This window comes from Podarcis bocagei, assembly GCF_964188305.1.
Source record: "Podarcis bocagei genome assembly, chromosome: 2".
NCBI classification, from domain to species: Eukaryota; Metazoa; Chordata; class Lepidosauria; order Squamata; family Lacertidae; genus Podarcis; species Podarcis bocagei.
In genome coordinates this window covers 44692313-44716113 of record NC_138126.1, presented here as the reverse complement: position 1 = coordinate 44716113, position 23801 = coordinate 44692313, and positions in this window count along the sequence as shown.

Genomic DNA, 23801 nt, shown 5'->3' with positions numbered 1-23801 from the left:
ATCAGTTTTCAACTGAGCTTCAAAAAGCAAATGAGAAGTGCCTTGAGAAATGTGGGGGGGGGGGCAAACTTGAAACCTATAGCTGACTGTGCAAGTACATCACTAATTTGATGCCTCCTCAGTTTAACAATGATGCGTTATTAGTCATAAAATCATAAGGGTTTGAGATGGCCTTGCAGGTGAGTAGCAGTGGTGGCTATTCTTTTAGGACTCTGGCCTGCTCTTATCCAGTCCCCACATTGCTGCCTTCTGATCCATGCAGGGGGTGGCACTGCTTGTCAACCTCCTCCTTGGCCTCAGTTTTACCCCTGTAGAATTTGGCAGGGAGGCGGATGGGAACAGAACTAGAATTTGTTGGCTCTGTCGGGCTCTGGCTCTGGCACCACCTACTGTTGGCCTCCCAGCCTTCTGCCCAATAGGGACCAGCCACTCCTGTCATCCAGTTCAACCTGCTGTGGCAGAGGAACTCCAGAGCTAGAACATTCCCAAAAGATGGCTGCCCAGCCTCTGCTTGAAGACCTCCATTGAGGGAGAGTCTCTCTTTACAACTCTCAGCACCTGTAACAAACTACACATCCAATAATTATTTGGTGGAAGCCATGGGTGTTTAAAGTGGTATGATGCTGCTTTAAATGTATGGAGCAGATAAGGCCTAGCTCAGGCTCAGCGATGTATTCAAGGTCAAACTTTGGGGCAGAAGTCCAGGGCCCCATATGATCATTTAAAGAGTGGGTCCCTCCACGATACCATTTAAAGTAAGACAAATTAACACCCAGCATCTAAAATTATTTAACTGTTCCACCCCAGTCTCATACAAAATATTTACTTCATTTCCAAGGCGCCAACAACAGTTTTCATAAACATGCTACCACAGATGAATAAGGTTGCTCTTTCACAATCTGGTTTCATAGAAACAATTTGTGTACTGTTTTGATATTTATGTTACTGTCACAATGACAAATTAGCTGGTGTGTACAGTGTGCCAAATGTGCAGTGCATATGCATGCAGGCACAGGAATGAAGCGACAAAATTGAACATAAGAACAAAATAGCAGGCTGCTGGATCAGAACAGTGACTCATCTGGTCAAGCATCCTATTCTCACATTGGCCGGCCGAATGCTTTTGGTTGTTTATAATACTTTGGTCTGAAATACTTTGGCCTCAGATTGGATTAATCAGAGGTCTCAGCTCTGATTAAATTAAGGCTGTGGGTGATCTCAGCTAATCAAGGAACATGTAGTCAACAGAATAACATTGCAACATTACATAACCAGTCAAGGTTAGGAAGGTGAGACGACAATTGAGAGCGACAAGAGAGACCAAGGCAAATGAACAGGTTAAAAAACAATGTGGGCATCCTTAAAAATTATGAAAAAGAGGGATGCTTTTCAGTTTTGACAAGTGTTGGAAAAATATTCGGCTCATGCCAAATAGGTGGATGGTTTGGAGGAGGTGTGTTTTGATGCTTTCGTGCAGATGTGGTCTTTATGCCAGTGATGGTTAGACCACATCTGGAGTAATGTGCCCAGCTCTTGGCACCACATGTAAAGAACAGTGTGGACAATCAAATGTGTCCAGAGGAGGGTGGCCAGGTTGGTGAGAGGCTTTGGAAATCAAATTTTAAGAGGAACGGTTGAAAGAACTACGAATGTTTACCCTGGAAATGAGGTCAAGCTGCCTTCACATATCTGACGGGCTGTCACCTAGCAGATGGAGCAGACTTGCTCTCTGTTGCTCCAGCAGGCAGGATTAGAACCGTAGCGTGAAAATTGCAAAAAAATAATAATTTTGACTTAACCTTAGGAGAAACTTCCTAATAGTCAGAGCTGTTTCGACAGTGGAACATCACAAGAAGTGATGAGCTCTCATTCTTTGAATATATTTAAGCAAGCAGGGGCTGAACAGCCAGCTGTCTTATGATACCATACATACTTTTCTTGAAACAAAATAAAAAAATTCCTTCCAGTAGCACCTTAGAGACCAACCAAGTTTGTTATTGGTATGAGCTTTCATGTGTATGCGCATGAAATCTCATACCAATAACAAACTTATTTGGTCTCTAAGGTGCTACTGGAAGGATTTTTTTTATTTTGTTTCGACCACGGCAGACCAACACGGCTACCCACCTGTAACTATATTTTTCCTGAGCAGGGGTTGAACTAGGTGGCTTCCAAATTCACCTTTCACAATAAAATCTGATGATTCTGTGGCTATCTGGTGGTGTATGGACTACATCCAACTTCCATATTAAGGCCAAAGATGTTGGCCATCATGAATCTAGACCCTTGTGTTCTTTCTCCCTGAGTGACGCTTTTGCTTGCATATGCTCCTCTGCAGCCCTCCCACAGAGCTATCTCCCATGCTAGAGATACATTTACTCCCTTGCAGTTTCCCCTCGGTCACATCACTGCCACAATGAGGGGCACATGTTTCTTTGGACTCTCAGCTGTCAAGGATCTGCCTACCAAGAGCAAGCACAGCTGCTCATAAATAGGATGGGTGCTGTGTCTGCGAATATGTGTGTGCTGTGGCTCATTGTAAGCACTGTGAAACAACTGTAGAGGTGCCCCATTAGTGCACAGAGACTTCAGTCCCATAGACCTGCCAGCCAATACGGACACTCTAAAGACCAGTGGGGAGGGACAGATTTGATTTGGTTCGCATTTAAAAGTGACCTTACCTAATTTGCAGCTCCCCAAACTACATAAAGTAAAGCACTGCCATTCTTTGAAATTTGTACTTCTCTGAATTTTGCAATGCGGTTCTCCAGTCCACTGATGTGCACACGAATGCACATAACACTGTATAGTGTGGATATAAATCTGCGTCTTAGGGAAACAGGTATACAAAAACACATTAAATTAGGGAACATTGTTTTGCAAGGATGTCTATGTTAGGCAGAATGGCAAACAAATATGTACATATTTAGGAGAAATTTGCACAACAATGCTGATTAATTTTCACGAGGACTTAAAAAAAATCACAATCTGATGTTGAAATGTGGAGAACTGGATTTAAGTTTAGAAAGATGAGAAACCGAGATAATCCAAAACAGACACATTCCTTCAGCTCTAGGGCACACTATTTTTTATTTTATTTTTTAAAGGCCTGCAAAAAAACAACAACAAGAGCTGGGACAGAGCAGGTTCACATTAATCAGAACTACGTGCTACTTCATGCTGTTTGTTTGTTTGTTTGTTTGTTTGTTTGTTTGTTTACAGGTATCAGGAGCTGATCCAGTGTGCCGTAATTGTGCTCTTCTCTAATATGCTATTACTTGGAGATTGGGTGCTTTTGCTTGCCCAACCTTTTCCATGGTGATGAAGAGCACACTGGACCCATCAGTCTCACTTTATCCTGTTTTCCTCTCCCCACGTAATGCAGTGTAAGGGATCCCCCTTCATGAACAGGAAAGAATCCAAGAGGCAGCAGATTCCATTTTGTGCGGACAGGGCTTAACGCGCAATCGGGTATCTTACTGAAGAAAACGTATCTCTTTCAGAGGCATTTTCCCATCAGCTTTTTTTGAGACCAGGGAGGCCTTGCCCTGATTGAGCTAACCGTCATATGCCTTCTTGCATGAGCAGAAAATTTGTAAAACTATGTGAATCGCTGAGGAGTCAAGAGGCCTATAGAAGGAACCTGTGAGTGTCCTGAGAGGAGGGTTATACTTTTTAACTGCACCAAGCAAGTCAGACTCCATTTGGTTTGGGGTTTTCTTAACAACAACAATAACATGTAGACATTATAATACATGAAAGCTCCCACACATGGGATCAGTTTGTGATCCTGGGAACTTGATTCTGGAAACAAATAATGGATAAGATATTTTCCACATGATGGGTAACACAAAACATTTTGGGGAGTGTGCACCTCCTGTTGTCACTTCTCCCCCCCCCAATTTTTAAAATTAATTTTCACAAAATTATAAGCAAACAAGACAAACAAACAAACAAACACAAATCATAATCTTATTAAAAATTATACTTATTAACATTGCTAAGTGACTTCCTCGCTTCCCCTTGGTTGAATTTCCATGCAAATCCATTTAACGGTTTTCCAAATCACAGTTCTTATAAAATTTACCTTTAGCTTTAACATCTTTCAGTCTTTTCATTTTGAAATTATACAGATTGATTCATCACTTAACTTATATAAAATCCTAATCTAATTAGTTATCTGCAAGTTATTTCCAACTAATTTAACTTAACATATTTAATTAAATAATCATTAAATTTTTTCCATTCTGCCTGGTACTCCTCCTCTGTCTGGTCGCGGACTCTTCCAGTTAGGTCAGCTTGCTCTGAAAAATCCATCATCTTCATCTGCCATTCTTCTATCGTTGGTAATTCTTGGGTTTTCCACTTTTCAGCTAATAAAATACGAGCAGCTCCTGTTGTCACTTCTTAATGGTGACTGTTCATCTGCAGGGACTGGATGAACTCCCCAGAACTGGGATACTCCACTGTGGGACACAAATATGAGTTTGGCCACTTGCAGGCACCATCCAGCCTATAGAATGAACTTGTCCATCCTCCGAGAGGTCCTTGAACAGGGATGGGGAACCTTTTCAGACACAAGGACTGCATTCCCTCGTGGAGAACTGTCCAGATGCCACATGTCAGTGGTGGGCAGGGCCAGAGGAGAAGTGGGTGGGGCCAGAGGCAAAAGTGGGCAGAACAATGGGTGTGACTCATTGTCTGCAGAAGCCAGAGGTTCACCCACCCACAAACATCCTCCATTGTCTATCCAGGCAAGGAGAAAGCAAAATCACAGTTTGAGGACACATTCTAGGAAGGCAAAACAGCTGAGGAGGGTATGGAGCAGGGCTGGAGAGAGCCACAGCCTGGGAGGAGCCAGATAGAGAGGCCTAGAAGGCTGCGCCTGTCCCTACTGAGGGGGTACCTAAGGTTCCCTCCTTGTCATGCCCCCCCTCAGGGTACAATAATAATAATAATAATAATTTATTATTTGTACCCCGCCCATCTGGCTGGGTTTCCCCAGCCACTCTGGGCGGCTTCCACAGAAACCAAAAAACACTAAAATATCATACATTAAAAGCTTCCCTGAATAGGGCCGCCTTAAGATGTCTTCTGAATGTCAGGTAGTTGTCCATCACCTTGACATCCGATGGGAGGGCATTCCACAGGGCGGGCGCCACCACCGAAAAGGCCCTCTGCCTGGTTCCCTGTAGCTTCGCTTCTCGCAATGAGGGAACCGCCAGAAGGCCTTCGGCGCTGGACCTCAGTGTCCGGGCAGAACGATGGGGGTGGAGACGCTCCTTCAGGTATACTGGGCCGAAGCCGTTTAGGGCTTTAAAGGTCAACACCAGCACTTTGAATTGTGCTCGGAAACGTACTGGGAGCCAATGTAGGTCTTTCAAGACCGGTGTTATGTGGTCTCGGCGGCCGCCCCCAGTCACCAGTCTAGCTGCCGCATTCTGGATTAGCTGTAGTTTCTGAGTCACCTTCAAAGGTAGCCCCACGTAGAGTGCATTGCAGTAGTCCAAGCGGGAGATAACTAGAGCATGCACCACTCTGGCCAGACAGTCCGCGGGCAGGTAGGGTCTCAACCTGCGTACCAGGTGGAGTTGGTAGACAGCTGCCCTGGATACAGAATTGGCCTGCGCTCCATGGACAGCTGTGAGTCCAAAATGACTCCCAGGCTACGCACCTGGTCCTTCAGGGGCACAGTTACCCTATTCAGGACCAGGGAATCCTCCACACCAGCCCGCCCCCTGTCCCCCAAAAACAGTACTTCTGTCTTGTCAGGATTCAACTTCAATCCATTAGCCGCCATCCATCCTCCAACCGCCTCCAGGCACTCACACAGGACCTTCACCGCCTTCACTGGTTCTGATTTGAAAGAAAGGTAGAGCTGGGTATCATCTGCATATTGATGGACACCCAGTCCAAACCCCCTGATGATCTCTCCCAGCGGCTTCATATAGATGTTAAAAAGCATGGGGGAGAGGGCGGAACCCTGAGGCACCCCACAAGTGAGGGCCCAAGGGTCTGAACACTCATCCCCCACCACCACTTTCTGAACACGGCCCAGGAGGAAGGAGCGAAACCACTGTATAACAGTGCCCCCAGCTCCTAACCCCTCTAGACGGTCCAGAAGGATGTTATGGTCGATTGTATCAAAGGCCGCTGAGAGATCCAGCAGAACTAGGAAACAACTCTCACCTTTGTCCCTAGCTCGCCGGAGATCATCAACCAGTGCGACCAAGGCAGTTTCAGTCCCATGATGAGGCCTGAACCCTGATTGGAAGGGATCCAAATGGTCCGCATCCTCCAGGCGTGCCTGGAGTTGTTCAGCAACCACACGCTCAATCACCTTGCCCAAGAATGGAAGATTTGAGACTGGGCGATAGTTGGCCATACTGGCCGGGTCTAAAGATGGTTTTTTAAGAAGCGGTTTAATGACTGCCTCTTTCAGCGGATCTGGGAATGTTCCCTCACAGAGGGAAGCATTCACCACCCCGCAGAGCCCATCGCCCAGCCCTTCCCGGCTTGCTTTTATTAGCCAGGATGGGCAAGGATCAAGGAGACAGGTGGTTGGTTTCACGCGTCCAAACAGCCTGTCCACATCCTCGGGGGTAACGGATTAAAATTGATTCCATGCAACTTGACCAGACAGGGCTCTAGCACTCTCCCGCCCCAGCCCTGCTCCCACGGTGGTGTCTAGCTCCTTCCGAATATGAGTGATTTTATCTGCAAAAAACTTTGCAAAATCGTTGCAGGAGATCTTGGGGTCTTTACAAGGCCCCGGTGGTAAAGGTGGTTCCGTTAAATTGCGGACCACCTGAAAGAGTCTCCTGCTACTATTTTCTGCAGATGCAATAGAGGCGGTGAAGAAAGTCTTCTTCGCCGTCGCTATCGCCACTTGGTAGGCTCGACGTTGAGCTCTAACCTGTGTCCGGTCAGATTCGGAGTGAGTTTTCTGCCAAGCTGGGAAGGGGTGGGAATGGCAAGACATGTCAGAGGAAGAGGACCCTGAAGTCTGGGTTCGGGAAATTCAGGTGGTAATGGGTTGCTGGGTGCCTTTGTCAAGGACAGGGAGTTACGTGGGCCAGCCGCATATTGTTATTTTTTTGGAAGGAGAGGTGCTGGAATGTTCTCCTGACTCCATGGGGACAGACAGTGGAGAGGGCTCTAGCAGAAGCTCGCAACTCCCTAGAGAGAAGCTGGTAACTCCTCTCACACCTCGATTTGGACATTTCTCTGTGACACCAGCTTCTCCAGAAACTCTTTTTAAATCCCTAAAGGGCAGCACCTGGTGTTTTGAGAAACAGTGACATCAATGAGCAATTTATTTTAATGAGCAGCACGAATTTCATCCAATGCCACAATGCGTACCAAATGTATCCCCAAAGCACCAGTTTTTCTCCACACGTTCTTGCTTTAGAATGCCATTATTTTATTCACTGATGTTCAACCAGCGGTAGTGGTTTCAAGAGATGTAGAGAGCCCCATTCTAGCTGTAGGTGGCAGCAGAAGCTCATGAAAGCCGGTCGTAAACGGAAGGGAAGCCCAGCAAACTGCCTGGAATGTCTGGACTTAGAAGGGATGGGGAAGCTGCGGGCCTTCACATATTGTTGGACTCCAACTCCCATCAGCCCCAGCCAGCATAGTCCATGGCCAGGGATGATGAGAAATGTAATCCAGCAACACCTGGAGGGCCACAGGCTCCCTATCTCTGCCTTATAAATGTGGGCTGCTTGCTCCATGGAACTTCCCCTCTCTCCTCCCCTCTGGACACCCCAAACCTGTTCTGGGGTTTCCCCCAACCCTTCAGAGCAGATTTAGGGGTTTCAATGGAAGATGAGGGAAGAGAGAGAAGATCCTGTTGCACCAGCAGCCCGCATTCTGCACATGCAACAATGTAGCTGAGTCCCACATAAGAAGTTAAAAACCCACCAGGAAGTATTTCCTGTGCAGTTCCCTTTCAATTTACTGGGGTATGCTGGGTGAATTGCTTACCTAAGCATCTGCCACATTCTTGGTGTGTATTGGCATCATTCCTTCACATATCTGAGCTCAATACTTTCATATACTGACTTTACCCCTGCTGGGTTGGGATGACCAAGGACACAAGAAGAGCCCGTTGGATCAGGCCAATGGCTCATCTGGTTCAGAATCCTGTTCTTACGGTGGACAACCGAATGCCTGTGGGAAGCCTTGAATTTGTCTAATCCTCAAAACGATGCAAATTTCAGGCCATCACTGCCTGCTGTGTTTAGCTATGTGCCTGAATCCCCTGACAGCCAGCTTTGTTGGATAACCACACATTCCAGTGTTATGAGGGAGGGGGCGAACCTTTTCTCTATTCACTTCCTCTATGCCTGGGGTGCCCAAACTTTTTTCAAAGAGAAAAAAGATTTGATGAAGTGAACATGCATTTCCCCAGGAAATAAACTTCCATGGGGGCCAGATTAAATCGACCAGAGGGCCGGATTAGGCCCCCGAAACAGACTTTGGACATGCCTGCTCTGTGCCATGCATACATTTATACATGTCAATCATGCCTTGTTCTCTTCTTCTCTAAACTAAAAAGCCCCAAATGCGGCAAGCTTTCCTCATAGGGGAGTTGCACTCAGCCATGGTTTAGCTGTATCATTTACTTACAGAGGGGCATTGCATGATCCCACCCACTCACCCGCCCCACCAACCTACATCTATTAATTTTCAGTTCTTTCCCCATTGGCTCCAGTTCCCATCCATCCCAGTCTGCATGGCCAACAGTTGGAGGTTATGAGAATCGAAGTGCACCCTACTGGATAAGGCTAAAGTTGTTGAAGCCAAGGAGACTTGCACCCACTGCCTTCAAGGGAGCAGGAATGGTGGAAGTGGCCTAACTGCTTCAGCAGGTGCCTGTCACATCCCTGTGTCCATGCCTCTTCCTTCATCCCCCCCCCTTTCTCTACCTTTTCCCCTCTCAGGAGCTTCTTCCACCCCTTCCCCAGTGTGCCCTGGAATGATAAAACAGCCAGGATAGTTGACATTGTGTATGTGTGCGTTAGTGAGAGAGAGAGAGAGAGAGAGAGAGAGAGAGAGAGAGAGAGAGAGAGAGAGAGAGAGAGTGATGGTGGCTTCTAAGAAAGTCTGCAGAAGTCTTTTCTGCTGCTGCTGCTGCTGCTTTCACAGGTCAACTCTCCCCACCAAACAGGACAAAGGAAGAAAAACAAATGAACAAAACAACAATGATGAAGGTGAACAATGTAATCTTGATCAGTAAAGCGTGAAGGCGGTCAATGTGATTTGTATGAATTGAACACAACCTTATATAATGCTTATAAATTATATAAGTGTGTTGTTGTTTTTCACTCACAAGCAGGGATGGGGAACCTGCAGTCCTCCAGATATGGCCGGACCACAGCTCCCCATCATCCTTGAGCCCTGGTTATGCTGGCTGGGGCTGATAGAAGTTGAATTCCAAGAGCATCTGAAAGCACCTCAGGTTCTCCACCTCTGCTTTACAGTATGTGCATAAGAGGGCCTCAAATGTATTGTTCTAGGCATTGACCAGAAGGACAGAACTGAGCAGCCACTTCCTCCAGCTGCAGATTGCCCACTCAGTAGGGAAGACAGAGAGCTCATGGGAAAGAACGGTCCTCACCAGGGGTGGCCCATCCAATTTCACTGACTGAGGCAAAATGGCAAAATGAGAAGCGGCGGCGGCGGCGGCGGCAAGATCTTGGGCAGAGCCCCTCAAGAGCTCGCAAGAGTTCTGGGAGATTTTGCAGAGTTCTTGCAAAAGCTTGCTGGAACCCACTGCCATTTCGCCTCGCTTCTCCAGTGGTGGGGGAGGGCAGATGGGGCATCTATGGGGGCACGGCCCCATTGGAATTCCACCACCTGAGGCAGCTGCATCAGTCTGCCTCATGAATGGGCCAGCCCCTGTCCTCACCCACTGGTTGTCTTCCTCCAGCAGCAGTGGAACTGCTTTCAGAGCTCTGCCACCCATAATCCTCCCCTCTTTGCAGGTGTCTCTCCATCTCATTCATGGGGGGGGGGGCTCCAGCCCACAGATGTGCCTGGCGGTTCTAGAACAAGCCCCTGGTGCTAATTCTTGATGCTCACAGAGTTTTCAGAGAGGCAAAACAGGAAAACCCCAAACTCTCTGATCTCATGGGAAGTCCTGCAAATAGACGGTGCTGCATGAAAATAAGAAAACAAAGTGAAAATTGCATTGGGATTGTGTGGTATGTGTCTGGGTCTATTTTCTCCCCCCTATGTTTTTTGTTTAACTGTTCTGAGAACTTCTTCTGTTTTTTAAAGGGCTCTTGCTAATGAGGTGATTTACATTCCCAGTTTATTGTTACTACGAAGGCCATAAGAAATGCAGATGTTTCGCGGAACACCAAAGGCGGCCTGCCAATAATAACAACAGTAATACAAATAAACAGAAAGGGGAAGGGAAGGGGGAAAGAAGAAAAAAAAAAAAAGAAGCCCAGCGAACCCATGAGATAAGCAATGTGCCCAGAAAGCATATGACTCTGGTACAGTTCAAGATTGTGTTTGTCACACAGCTCCCTCTGTTCAAAGAAGTGAAAAGCATGCAGCTCAACGAGCTACGCAAATCCCTCCAGGCGCTTGGGCAGCCCTCCAGCCCATTGGTTTGCCTTGCTGCTAATGAATCAGCCTCTTTTGCAAAGCTACCTCCCCAGCTTGTTTACTTGGAAACCAAGTGCTTAAGGAACAGGGTGCTCTCCGCACATAACAATGACCCCTGTTTGAGATGCTCTGCCTTTGCCCGCTCGTATTTGCCGAGGGAGGGGCACAGGCGCAAGGGTGCCTGCATCTTGACAGGAACTTCCAGGAAACTGTCCCAAAGAACACGAGAACATTTTCATTTCGAGAGCTGACATTTTATGGTGCCAGCATTTTCACACACACACACACACACACACACACACACACACACACACACACACCACTGTATCAGCCAGGCCTAGATTTTTTTCTCTATGTATATAAAAAATGAAGACCATAAGAGTAGACCCTCCCTGAGCAGACCAGTTCCAGCATTCTCCATCTAAACAATGGCCTGCTACGTATTTCAGGCAAGCTTGCAAAACAAGCTCGGAAAGTGACATGATTCTCCTACTTCTAAACGGGGATACACAGTTTTACTAAGTGCAGGTAACAGACCTATTTTCCACAAACAAACTCTGCTTATATTCAGAAACCTGGACGTTCTCTTTCTTGCTGTCTGTCTGAATTAACTGTCCAGAGCTTGTAGTTAGCTCTGTTCACTTAGAGAAACTCAAGTTCATTTGATGACGATGATCAAATAATTTATTGTATTAACCAAAGACCATGACAATTTCTTTAAAATTTGCCCAGCTGCAAACCATTGCATACAGCACACAGCAATCACATTGATGTTGATGGATGTTGTACATATATGGGTGCTTGCTTGCTAATAAAGTATTTCTTGTAAATTACTATGTTGAATTTGGAACTTCACGTTGAAGATGGCCCACGGTAGCAGGAGTGAAATAAGCTGAGTGAAGTTACTGTGGAATGTTTGAGGGCTCCATCTCTTTCACACGAGGCAGCTGAGGAATGGAATAAGTTTGAGTACAGTGAGAAAGGAGCGATGCTGAAAGGGGGAAAAAGGAGTTGTTTTAAACAGCGGCAGAAATTTGAGCAAAGCAGGGGTGGAGGGGTGCATTTTTGTATATCATTTCCCCCAATAAATGGATTTTCATGCACGTTTTCCCTAATATAGACTTTTTCATATGCATTCTTTGCTTGAAAAAGTGCAAATTTCAAAGAATAGCTGTGTTTCCATTCCCCTGTTGTTTCAGGAAGTGCAGATTAGGTAGGTTCGCATCTCTCCACACTCCTAATGAAGAAAGCTGCATCCACCCTTTGGAAGTCTATGCCTATTGGCATCAGGCAAGCACCCACTTTAAAACAAACTTTGTTTAAGCAGGCCTATCCAAACATGTCAATTTGCAATGCTTATTTTAATTATATTTTGAATGTTTTAAATAATCGCTTTTAACTGATTTTCTTTTATTATTTTTGTAAACTGCTCTGATCAGTTACAAAGTATATAAACCTTATGAAATAAAAATAAAGAAATGAATTTGCGGAATGGGACCTCTCCCAGTAATTTGAGAGTTAAGAGGATAAGGAGAAGCAAACGTATCAAGTCCACATGGTGTGATATCAAGTGTGAGAGTAGGGAGAAGAGGGAGATGCCTATTTGACTGACCCACCATGAATGAACCAGGCAATGGCTCAGCAACTTCCTATTGCAGGAAGCTCCTTTGCCACTATTTTTCAGATTCACTGGGGCCAAAGTGGACATGTGAACAGGATGACATGTGACCAGTCTCCTGATGGTTAGTTCTGATCGTTCCCCAAAAACAGCTTCAGAGGCTACGATCAGGAGCAGAAGACAGGAAGGGGCTGCTTCAGCCTTTCAGTTGATGCCTTTGTCTGCTGAAAATTAACCCCTTGTCCCAACTGTAAGAGAAAAGCAACTTGGGGAGGGTGAATTTATGTGGGGAAATTGGTGGGAAAGGAAGGGGTTAAACAGCCCCACCCTGCTTAAACTGGCAGCGTCCAATCCCCATTTCCCCCCCAGTTATAAAAAAAGATTGGGAGACTGTTCATATGTTTCTAGTTTGGTCTTTAATAGTATATTTTACTTTGACATGTTGAGTACCTAAACACATTTAGGAATGCATCTGTTTCCTTCAAACGAGAGGAATAAAGTTGGCATCCAACATTTCCTGACACATTAAAAGGCTCCTACTTAAAAGGAATCAAATCTAGACCGTTTATTCCCTTGAGCGCAATAGTATTAAAGTGTTTTCATTAAATGACTCACAAAGTGAGAATTCCACAAGAATCTTCTTCTTCCCCATCCCCCCCAGGCAACTATTTTCTTCTCCATTTGGCTGGTATATATAATTGTGCGCCATTGCACTTATAATTCATTTGCAGTTATATTTGTTTGTTTGCTGCGAATGCTTGGTGGTTGCTTCCCTGCCCCCTCCAGCAAAAGGCACTTCATAACAAATGTGGGTTTGTCTCTCTCAGGCTTCATTGTGGTGGGTGAAAGAAGACTTACCGTACTACTACGTTTGTTTTAAACAGACCAGCTTGCCTATAGAGCTTGTTAATGAAAAAGTGATGGCGGGATGAGTCCAGTATAGAACAACTGGGTAATTTAGAATTTCAGAAATAAAGAAAATCTCTAATGTATTGTCTGAGGACAATATTTGTGTCAATTTTTAAAAGAGGTATGTTGTTTGGCCATAAAAGCCCATATCTGGGATTTAAAGGTTTTCTTAACTTGCCATTGAGGGCTAGAAACTTGAAACTCGTGGAGGATTTCTTGTTAGTTCTTAATGAGTTTTAAGGGAATCTGCTGGCCGCGATAAATTCTACATTTATCACAGTTGTGCAGATTGCTATGCTCTCTTTCCTTGGGAACAGAAGCAGTCTGGAACACAGAAGTTCCATGACATTGTACGCGGCTACAGTTTTGAATTTGTGGTCACCCATCTAGTCTATTCACTAGGCCTCTAGTTTAAACCTTACTTGGACCCAGTATATCTGTTAGAGTGGTGTCATGGGAGTATGACTGAACCTGATTTGGATATGAAACCCAAACCAGGACTCAAAGGAGATGCAAGCACTCCCCCTCCACAAATCCTCTCTAGCTTAGGTCAGTATCAACACAAAAAAACAGATTCCACCAATCTCCCAAACACCCCGTTTTTCTTATGCTGACTGGGATATAAGAAGGCATCATTTTTCTATCCCACCCTGAATTTGTCACATATCACAAGCACCTCTGTTTCTGTTCCACTGCAGTTCATCTTCTGCCAAAATCTATGCTATTTGTCTCAAGCTGCCTGCTATGGTGAAATTACATATTCCGCCCCATTAATTTCAATGCAAAGAAAACACAATTCAAATCAATGATGAATAATCAGTTCCTGATTTTTTTAAGACATCATAATTATGTGCCAGCATTTCAGTGCACATTTTTTCCTAATAGATACATTTTGCATTAAATTTCTTCCTAATCTGCATATTCTTCTTGCAAGCCACTTCCTCTAATGTAGTGCATTTTTGCGTTTTATTGTCACTAAAAAATAAAATATGCATCTATACATTTCTCCTAATTTTTGTACACATTTTGCTTCAGTTGGAGAGCTGCACTGTGCATTCCAGAGGTACAAATCGTAAAAGAAAACTGTGTTTTGGTTTTCTTATTGTTTCAGCAATAGCAAATTAGACAGGTTCACATTAAAATGCAGATTGAACCAAATGTCATCCTCAGCCAGCTACTACTCTTTTCAAATATGATTATGTTTTGTTATATCATAAGATATAGCAATCTTCTTCTCTGTCCCTCTTTTCTCTAACTCATCTTTGATACTTCTGACACAAACAGTGCACATTGTGACATCATCACATGGTTCGCCTTCCTGCCAATATGCTAGCCAATGAAAAGAAAGCTCTGTGACTTTAATTCAGCTCTAAGAGTGACTTTTGGGTCTTGCTCAATCGATTCCTTACCCCCACTATGCAATTGCAAACAGAGACCCGGTGGTTGTTTCCATTCTCATTCTTCGGTTTCCCTCTAAAAGGGAGCAAACATACAAACCAGGCAGCTTTCCTGAAGTAATTTCTATTAGAGATAAAGCACCTAGAATCCCTGACATGGGCAACATTTCAGGAATGTAGAAAAATAGCACTGGTGTAATGTATCAGTTAGTATACATCACATTTACTTGTTTTGTAAATCATGTAACTTAAGAGCTCTCTAAGTGGCGTGCAAAATAAAATTGTAGGCAAAGCACAACTATTAGAAATCCAATATGCATAAAATAGTTACCAAGTGGGAAGAAATCAGCAAAAACTTTTAAAATGAAATTATATGTCTGGGTAGGCTTGCTGAAATAAAACTTTTCAGTGGGTGTCTAAAACACCATTGCAGAAGTTGTGCGAATTTCTCCTTTGGTGTTAGCTTTTGGCTGGAAAAAATGTAATGGAAGATAGCTTTTGCAAATGAAAAATCTGTGCACGCATTCCTGCGCTGAGTCAAGATGACAGCAGAGTCGCACTTCCACATTTGGACATTGGATGGATGAGCCGAAGCAGGGAGAATAATGCAAGGCTCAAAGGGAACGCCACCACGCTCGACCCTAAATGAATGAAATGTCTGTGAATGGAAGCGACTTTTCCTGCTGGGAGCTGCCCGGGCATCCGGCATTCGGGAGTAACAAGAACCATAATAGGCATGCAGCTCTTCTGCTTCCCATATTTGTGGCATGTTGCTCGCCCTGGCTGTTTGGAGCCTCAGGCATCTGGATTAGCAGTAGCATGTTACATCTTGTGATCAGCTCGCTAATAATACTCTCGCAGTGATAGCGACATGAAAAACACCCCGGATCCTTTCTTGGAGGCCGTCCTGCAGAAAGGGGAATCGTGGAGGAAATCCGTCAAGAGCCTTGTTCAGAAACGCTGGGTGTGACTCTCTGTTTACAGGACTTCGTGCCCATCTTTTATTTCTGAGAGGGAGTAAATATTTCTTCAGTTTAATCAGCGTGAGTTATTTAAAAGCTCCTATATATGGGCTTGAAGAAACCCCAGGCAACTGCAATTATTCTAACCCAGCACCAAACACCCTCCTACTCTGGTAATGTTTATGTCGCCCTGTGCGGAACTCAGTGGCAGGAAGGATGAATGGACAACATTTTGTATTTTGGATGTACGTTGTAAGCCACTTGGGGCACAGCCCTCTCTGGAAAAAGGTGTGTGTGTCTCCTAAATTAAATCAATCTAGTACCCAGGTGCCTTCCAGATGTTTCGAACTGCCTCTCATCAGCCCCAGCCACCATGCTCCTTTACTAGGGATCAGTGCTATTTCTCTAGAAAAAGAGGTGCCAGAACTCTCTATGAACCTTGTTCTCTTACAATGGCAATGGTGCCTACCTGAGAGGTGCTGGAACTGAGTTCTGGTGAGATCCAGCTGAAAAAAAGCCCTGCGGCTTAAAATATTTTGGGGTTGCCAAGTTGCAGACGCGGGTGGCGCTGTGGTCTAAACCACAGAGCCTAGGGCTTGCCGATCAGAAGGTCGGCGGTTCGAATCCCCACAACGGGGTGAGCTCCTGTTGTTCGGTCCCTGCTCCTGCCAACCTAGCAGTTCAAAAGCAAGTAGATAAATAGGTACTGCTCTGGTGGGAAGGTAAACGGTGTTTCCGTGCGCTGCTCTGATTCGCCAGAAGTGGCTTAGTCATGCTGGCCACATAACCCGGAAGCTGTCCCTTTGCCCAGAATAGCAAGTTTACTCCCCATATACATACTAGAGATGTTCACACATTACATTCAACAAGTTTAAAGTATGTGTGCCTGTGCACAACCCAACAGTCGAGCTGTTACAAAGCAACACGTGTGCACTCTTTCACACGAACACTTCTTCATGCATAGAGACAGCTTTTGCCTGTACTCAGTGTAATGCGTGGACATGCCAATGTAAAAAAAAAAGATGGAATGAATCAGGGGGAAGAAGCTGGTGGGAGAAAGGCTGTTGACTTGTGCCAGTATAACTGGGGTGTATGTGTGTGTTCAGCAGCCGCTCAAGGGAGAAGTGCTAGAATTCAGAGTCCATAGCTGTGGTCGTCATAAACGTCACTGCGCAGCAAAGGGATGTACAGCTCTGCAGCTGGAGTGTGAAAGTGCCTCTGGGCTGCTGCTGCAGCTGCTTTTCAGCCGATTCATAAAGCTCTCAGATCATTACGCTGATAACTGAACAGTTAACAGAGCTACTGTTTGGGTTTGCACTGTGATACTCAAAGGAACATGCTGTGCTTGGCAAAACCAGCAGGAATCGGAATGCGCATTAAGTTGGTGAATTCAGCATGGCAGGGGTGCTAGAATGTCATTTACGACTGAGATCATAAGCAAAGCCTTGGGGAGAGTAAAAAAGGATGATTAATCATTGTTACTTGGATAATTACAGACTATTTGCGGTGAAAACTGAAGTGCCAGGAGAGCTCAAGCTACAACACAGTGCAGTCTTTCTAGGATTGAAGAGTGGCGAAACAAAATATCCCAGGCTGTCTGAAAAAGAACTGGAAGGACAATCCACTGGCTTTATTCTTCTACCATGAAGTGTCTCGTGAGGGTGTGTGGAATCCACTGTATAAACAGCTTCACTAATGATAGTCCACTCTGTGTGATAGATAGAGCCATTTAAAACCACCTTCCCCAATGGGATGGCCATGCATATGTTGTTGGACTCCAATTCCTATCAGCACAAGCCAGCATGGCAGGTGATCAGAGAAGATGGAACTTGTATTTTTTTTTTTTATAAAAATTTTTTATTGCGTTTCTTTCCATAGGTGAACAAATTTGTTTGGACAACAATATACAAGAAACATTTTCCATATATATAAAGAAAAACATAGAAAAAAGAAAAGATCATTATAAAATTTTTTCGACATCTTTTTGGACCTCCTCGCATCCTCTCAGCATTGCGTTCATCATTCTAACCAATTCAGCAATTTATTATCTTATTTCCCAACTTATTATACCTTTGTATTTATTATGTTACCAATTTCAAAAATTTGTAATTTAATTTTAACACTCTTAATAAACATAATATTTTGTTTCTAGTTTGTCTCATTTTTTTCCATCAATACTTACTTTATCATTTACTTAAAATAAATTGCAGAAGCATAACGTTTCTTAATCGTGCACAATCTTAACACTCAAACAACTTATAATGTTTTTGCAAATAGTCCTTAAATTTTTTCCAGTCCTCCTCCATTGTTTCTTCGCTCAGATCTCGAATTCTGCCGGTCATTTCTGCCAACTCCATGTAGTCCATCAGCTGCGTCTGCCAGTCCTCCAGTGTGGGTAAATCTGGTGTCTTCCAGAACTTTGCGATAAGAATCCTAGCTGCTGTGGTTGCATACATAAACAAGGTTCTGTCCTTCTTTGGCACCTTCCGGTCCACCATGCCCAGAAGAAAGGCCTCTGGTTTCTTAGAAAAGGTATATCTGAATACCTTTTTCAACTCATTATGTATCATTTCCCAAAAGGCCTTTACTTTCGGGCAGGTCCACCAGAGGTGAAAGAATGTCCCTTCTGCCTCCTTGCATTTCCAACACTTATTATCAGAAAGATGGTATATTTTAGCCAACTTGACTGGGGTCATGTACCACCGGTATACCATTTTCATAATGTTCTCTTTCAAGGCACTACATGCCGTGAATTTCATACCGGTGTTCCATAACCTTTCCCAGTCCTCAGACATAATGTTGTGTCCTACATCCTGTGCCCATTTTATCATAGCAGATTTAACTGTCTCATCCTGTGTGTTCCATTTAAGCAGCAAGTCATACATCCTCGAAAGTACCTTAGTCTTTGGTTCTAGTAACTCCGTCTCCAGTTTCGATTTCTCCAACTGAAAACCCACTTTTTTGTCCATTTTGAATACCTCTTGAATTTGAGCATAATGTAACCAATCTCGCACCTTACCTTTTAATTTGTCCTGGCTTTGGAGCTTCCAATTGTCTCCAACTCTTTCAATCAGTTCCCAATATTTTGGCCAATAGGCCTCCATATTGGGCTTTTTTTTAGAAATCTTGGCTTCCACAGGTGATAACCACCTCGGGGTCTTGTTAGAGAAGATGGAACTTGTAGTCTGACAACATCTGGAAGGCACCAGATTGTGGATGGCTGATTTGCAAGAACAGGTTCTGTGAAGAGTTCTGCCAAAAGATGACTATAAGAAAGGAAGAACCTAAGAAATGTCCTTTCTAATCCAACATTCTGTTTCCCACAGTGGCCAACAAGATGTTTTTGGGAAGCTGGACATGAGCCAAGCTGGACAGGAAGGCAACAGTTCTCTCTTGTGGTTGATCCCTAGCAACTGGTATCTAAAGGCATGTGGCTGATAACCACTGACACCACAAAGCCAGAGTCCCAGATTCAAATCTCCACACAGCTAGATGGCCTCTCAGCTTAATATACCTGAGAAGGTTGTTTTGAGGATGAAATGAGGAGGTGAGAGAACCACATGCATGGACCTAAGGCCTTTGAGTGGGGTTAACAAATGTGACAAAAAGCAAGCATGTAGCCTTTTGGTCACTGCAACATCTTGTGGTAGTGAATTCCCATGAATTGATTGTGTCTTGCATGAAGAAGTGTTTCCTTTAGTTTGTCCTGAAGAAACCCACGGTGAGACTGAATTATTGGCGGAATAAGCCAAGGTCATGTGGATCTACCCTTCAAGTGCTTGGCTCAGTGGTGGCCAAACTTGGCCCTCTAGCTGTTTTTTGGACTAAAACTCCCAGCAGCCCTAGCTAACAGGATCAGTGGTCAGGGATGATGGGAAGTGTAGTCCCAAAACAGCCCTTGGCTGATCATAAATAGGCTGTTTATTGTAGTCATGTGGAAATTGGTACTCAAATGTTATTCTGTATACCTGAGAACTTTCCATTTCTAGAAGTTGCAGCCTTGTAAGTAATAGCAAAATCTGCTTTCGTCTTGTGCTGAAAAAGGAATTCTGCTACCATCACCCCAGTAGCATCATAGGAGCTACCTTCTCATATTCAGGTACAGCCATAACCAAAGAACATGTAGAACAGAAACCTATTGATTTCAACTCTGATCAGCCCCTCCCAGAATGGCCAATGGATGATGGGAGTTTGATCCAGCAGGGCTCATCTTATGTCCCAATCCACTATGCTTTATGCATTTCCACTCACTTAGGCTCATATCATCCAGAAGGGGCAGATTCCTACATTTAATGGCTTATTGAGCATCTCAAAGTTATATGATGTAATAATTCTCTACTTTCCTCCTCAGTCACTAGGACTTCAGAACAAACTCGGTCCAGCAAAATCCTGAGATTCTTGAGTAGATAAAATCCCTTATTTTGGCATCTTGGAAAATCTCTAACAGGGTCATGGGAGCCCTGAATCTGAAAAGGGCCTTAGTGAAAAACAGAGACGTCACACTTTGCTGAAAAGCTTTCAGCTAATAATCACTAAATCTTGTGGATCCGCGTGTGCTTTGACTTTCCATCAAGCTAAAAAATGTAAACTATGCCAGCCGGTACTTTCCTCCCGGGAACAATGTTTAGACTCAATCTGTGAAATGGTTTAATACTGCAAGTTACATAACACAGTTATTCCTTCTGCTAATGGAATCGGTGCTTGCCATGCTGCATCCTCTGACAGAGGCCTTGTCCTCCCCCCCCCCAGCCTTCAGAAGAGGTCCAGGGACAGACTGTCCCCGGACCTGGTCTGAAGGCGGTTTCCCTAGGAACGCATTAATTGATTTTGAATGCATTCCTATGGGAAACCGTGCATCGCAAGACGAAAATCTCGCAAGACGAAGAGACTTGCGGAACGAATTAATTTCGTCTTGCGAGGCACCACTGTATGGTTGTCAAGCCTCTGCTTAAATACCTCCAAAGTAGGAGACTCCACCACACTCCTTGGCAGCAAATTCCACTGTCGAACAGCTCTTACTGTCAGGAAGTTCTTCCTAATGTTTAGGTGGAATCTTCTTTCTTGTAGTTTGGATCCATTGCTCCGTGTCCACTTCTCTGGAGCAGCAGAAAACAACCTTTCTCCCTCCTCTATGTGACATCCTTTTATATATTTGAACATGGCTATCATATCACCCCTTAACCTCCTCTTCTCCAGGCTAAACATGCCCAGCTCCCTTAGCCGTTCCTCATAAGGCATCGTTTCCAGGCCTTGGACCATTTTGGTTGCCATCCTCTGGACACGTTCCAGTTTGTCAGTGTCCTTCTTGAATTGTGGTGCCCAGAACTGGACACAGTACTCCAGGTGAGGTCTGACCAGAGCAGAATACAGTGGCACTATTACTTCCCTTGATCTAGATGCTATATTTCTATTGATGCAGCCCAGAATTGCATTGGCTTTTTTAGCTGCCGCGTCACACTGTTGGCTCATGTCAAGTTTGTGGTCAACCAAGACTCCTAGATCCTTTTCACATGTACTGCTCTCAAGCCAGGTGTCACCCATCTTGTATTTGTGCCTCTCATTTTTTTTGCCCAAGTGCAATACTTTACATTTCTCCCTGTTAAAATTCATCTTGTTTGTTTTGGCCCAGTTCTCTAATCTGTCAAGGTCGTTTTGAAGTGTGATCCTGTCCTCTGGGGTGTTAGCCACCCCTCCCAGTTTGGTGTCATCTGCAAATTCGCCTGTTCTCCAGGAATTCTCAAAGATGACTGCCAGTGGTTCTGAGATCACATCTGCCAGTTCTTTTAATACTCTTGGATGCAGTTCATCTGGCCCTGGAGACTTGAATACATCTAAACTGGCCAAGTATTCTTGTACTATCTCCTTAGTTATTCTGGGCTGTGTTTCCTTTGCTGAATCATTTGCTCCAAATTCTTTAGGTCGGGCATTGTTTTCCTTATCGGAGAAGACTGAGGCAAAGAAGGCATTGAGGAGTTCAGCCCTTTCTGTGTCCCCTGTTTGCATTTCACCATCTTCTCCTCTGAGTGACCCCACTGTTTCTTTGTTCTTCCTTTTGCTACGAACATACCCATAAAAGCCTTTTTTGTTGCTTTTAACCTCTCTAGCAAGCCTGAGTTCATTCTGTGCTTTAGCTTTTCTGACTTTGTGTCTACACGTGCTGGCTATTTGTTTGAATTCCTCTTTGGTGGTTTCCCCCCTTTTCCATTTTTGTACACATCCTTTTTTAATCTTAACTCAGTTAAAAGTTCTTTAGATAGCCACCCTGGCTTCTTTAGGCACCTTCCATGTTTCCGTCTCATTGGTATTGCCTGACGTTGTGCTTTTACTATCTCCCTCTTAACAAACTCCCAGCCATCATGAACTCCCTTTCCTTTTAGTATTACTGTCCATGGGATCCCACCCAGCACTTCCCTAAGTTTTATGAAGTCGGCTTTCTTAAAGTCAAGAAATTGAGTCCTAGTATGCTTGGCTGCTCCTTTCCGCTGTATAGTAAACTTCAGAAGAGCATGATCACTCGTGCCTAATGATCCTTCCACTTCTACCCCACTAACCAGATCATCAACATTGGTTAGGACCAGATCTAAAATGGCTGTTCCTCTTGTTGCTTCTCCCACTTTCTGGACAATGAAGTTGTCTGCAAGGCCAGTGAGGAATCTGTTTGACCTTATGCTCTTGGCTGAGTTTGACGTCCAACAAATATCCGGGTAATTACTACTATCCCCCATTACTACTATCTCCCTTCCTTTTGCATGCTTGGCCATCTGTTCCAGGAAGGCATCATCTATGTCCTCCGTTTGGCTTGGGGATCTATAGTAAACTCCCACAATGAGGTCCCTGTTATTCTTCTCTCCCTTAATTTTGACCCAAATGCTCTCACTTTGGCTTTGAGGTTCTGAATCTTGGATCTCTTCACAGGTATACACATCCCTGACATATAACGCCACTCCTCCTCCTTTCTTGTCTGGTCTGTTTCTCTGAAATAGATTGTATCCCCCCATTATTACATTCCAATCGTGGGACTTATCCCACCAGGTTTCAGTGATGCCTATTATGTCATATTTAGTTTGCTGTACCAAGAGCTCAAGCTCATCTTGTTTATTTCCCATGCTTTGCGCGTTAGTGTACAGACATTGAAGTCCATTAATCATTCCCCCGTGTCTCTTATTTAAGGATTTTTTCCTCCCACCACTAGGTCTGCGTGCTGTTTGCTCCATTTGGTCTATGACATTTGGATGATCATCTTCATCAATTGATAGGCTCCTACCTTCAGGAGCACTGTCTCCCTCCCCCACATTAGTCAGTTTAAAGCCCTCCTGATGAGGTTTCTGAGATTTTTGGCAAAAACATTTCTCCCAACCGTTGTGAGGTGCAGCCCATCGCTTGCCAGAAGTCCATCTTCAAGAAACTGCAGTCCGTGATCTAAGAATCCAAACCGTTCCTGTTTACACCATTTGCGAAGCCAGCTGTTCACTTCCACTATTTTCCCCTCTCTCCCTGGGCCACATCGTTCAACTGGGAGGAGAGATGAGATGACAATTTGTGCATTTAATTGCTTCAATTTCCTGCCCAGAGCCTCGTAGTCTCTTTGGATCTTCTGGAGGCTATTGCTTGCAGTGTCATTGGTTCCCACATGAACCAAGAGGAAGGGGTATTTGTCAGTGGGTTTTATGATTCCTTGCAGCCGTTCAGTTACATCTTGGATCTTAGACCCGCGGAGACAGCACACTTCCCGAGACATCTTGTCAGGCCCACAGATCACGGCTTCTGTTCCCCTCAGTAGGGAATCCCCTATCACCACTACACGCCTCCTCTTAGGTTTGGTCGGGGTTCTTCCATGAGCTGTCCGTTCCAAGGTCGCCTGCACATTCCCTGAGGACTGACTTTGCTGCTCGTCTTCATTTACCTGATCGACTGAAATGAGGGAGAGATCCTCAAATGGAGTCTGCTCTTCGTTTTCCATGCTAGGGGAGAGGACCTCAAAGCGATTGTGTATTTCTAAACAATCAGAACGAACCCTGGGCCTCCTACTTCTTTCAGTCACGTTTCTCCATATATCTGGCTCCTGTGTTGGTGAACTAGCCTCCTTCTCAGGGGAGTCCCCTGTCTCCTCCTTGATGGAGACGGTGTGGTCTGTTGCTTCCAAGAAGAGCTCCAGCTCTCTAATTCTTTGAAGCGTAGCTACACGTTCCTCCAGTTGCTGGACTTTGTCTTTTAAGAGGGCAATCAACATGCAATTGCTGCAGGTAAAGCTGCCTGCAACCTTTGGCAAGATGGCAAACATTGCGCAGGAACCAT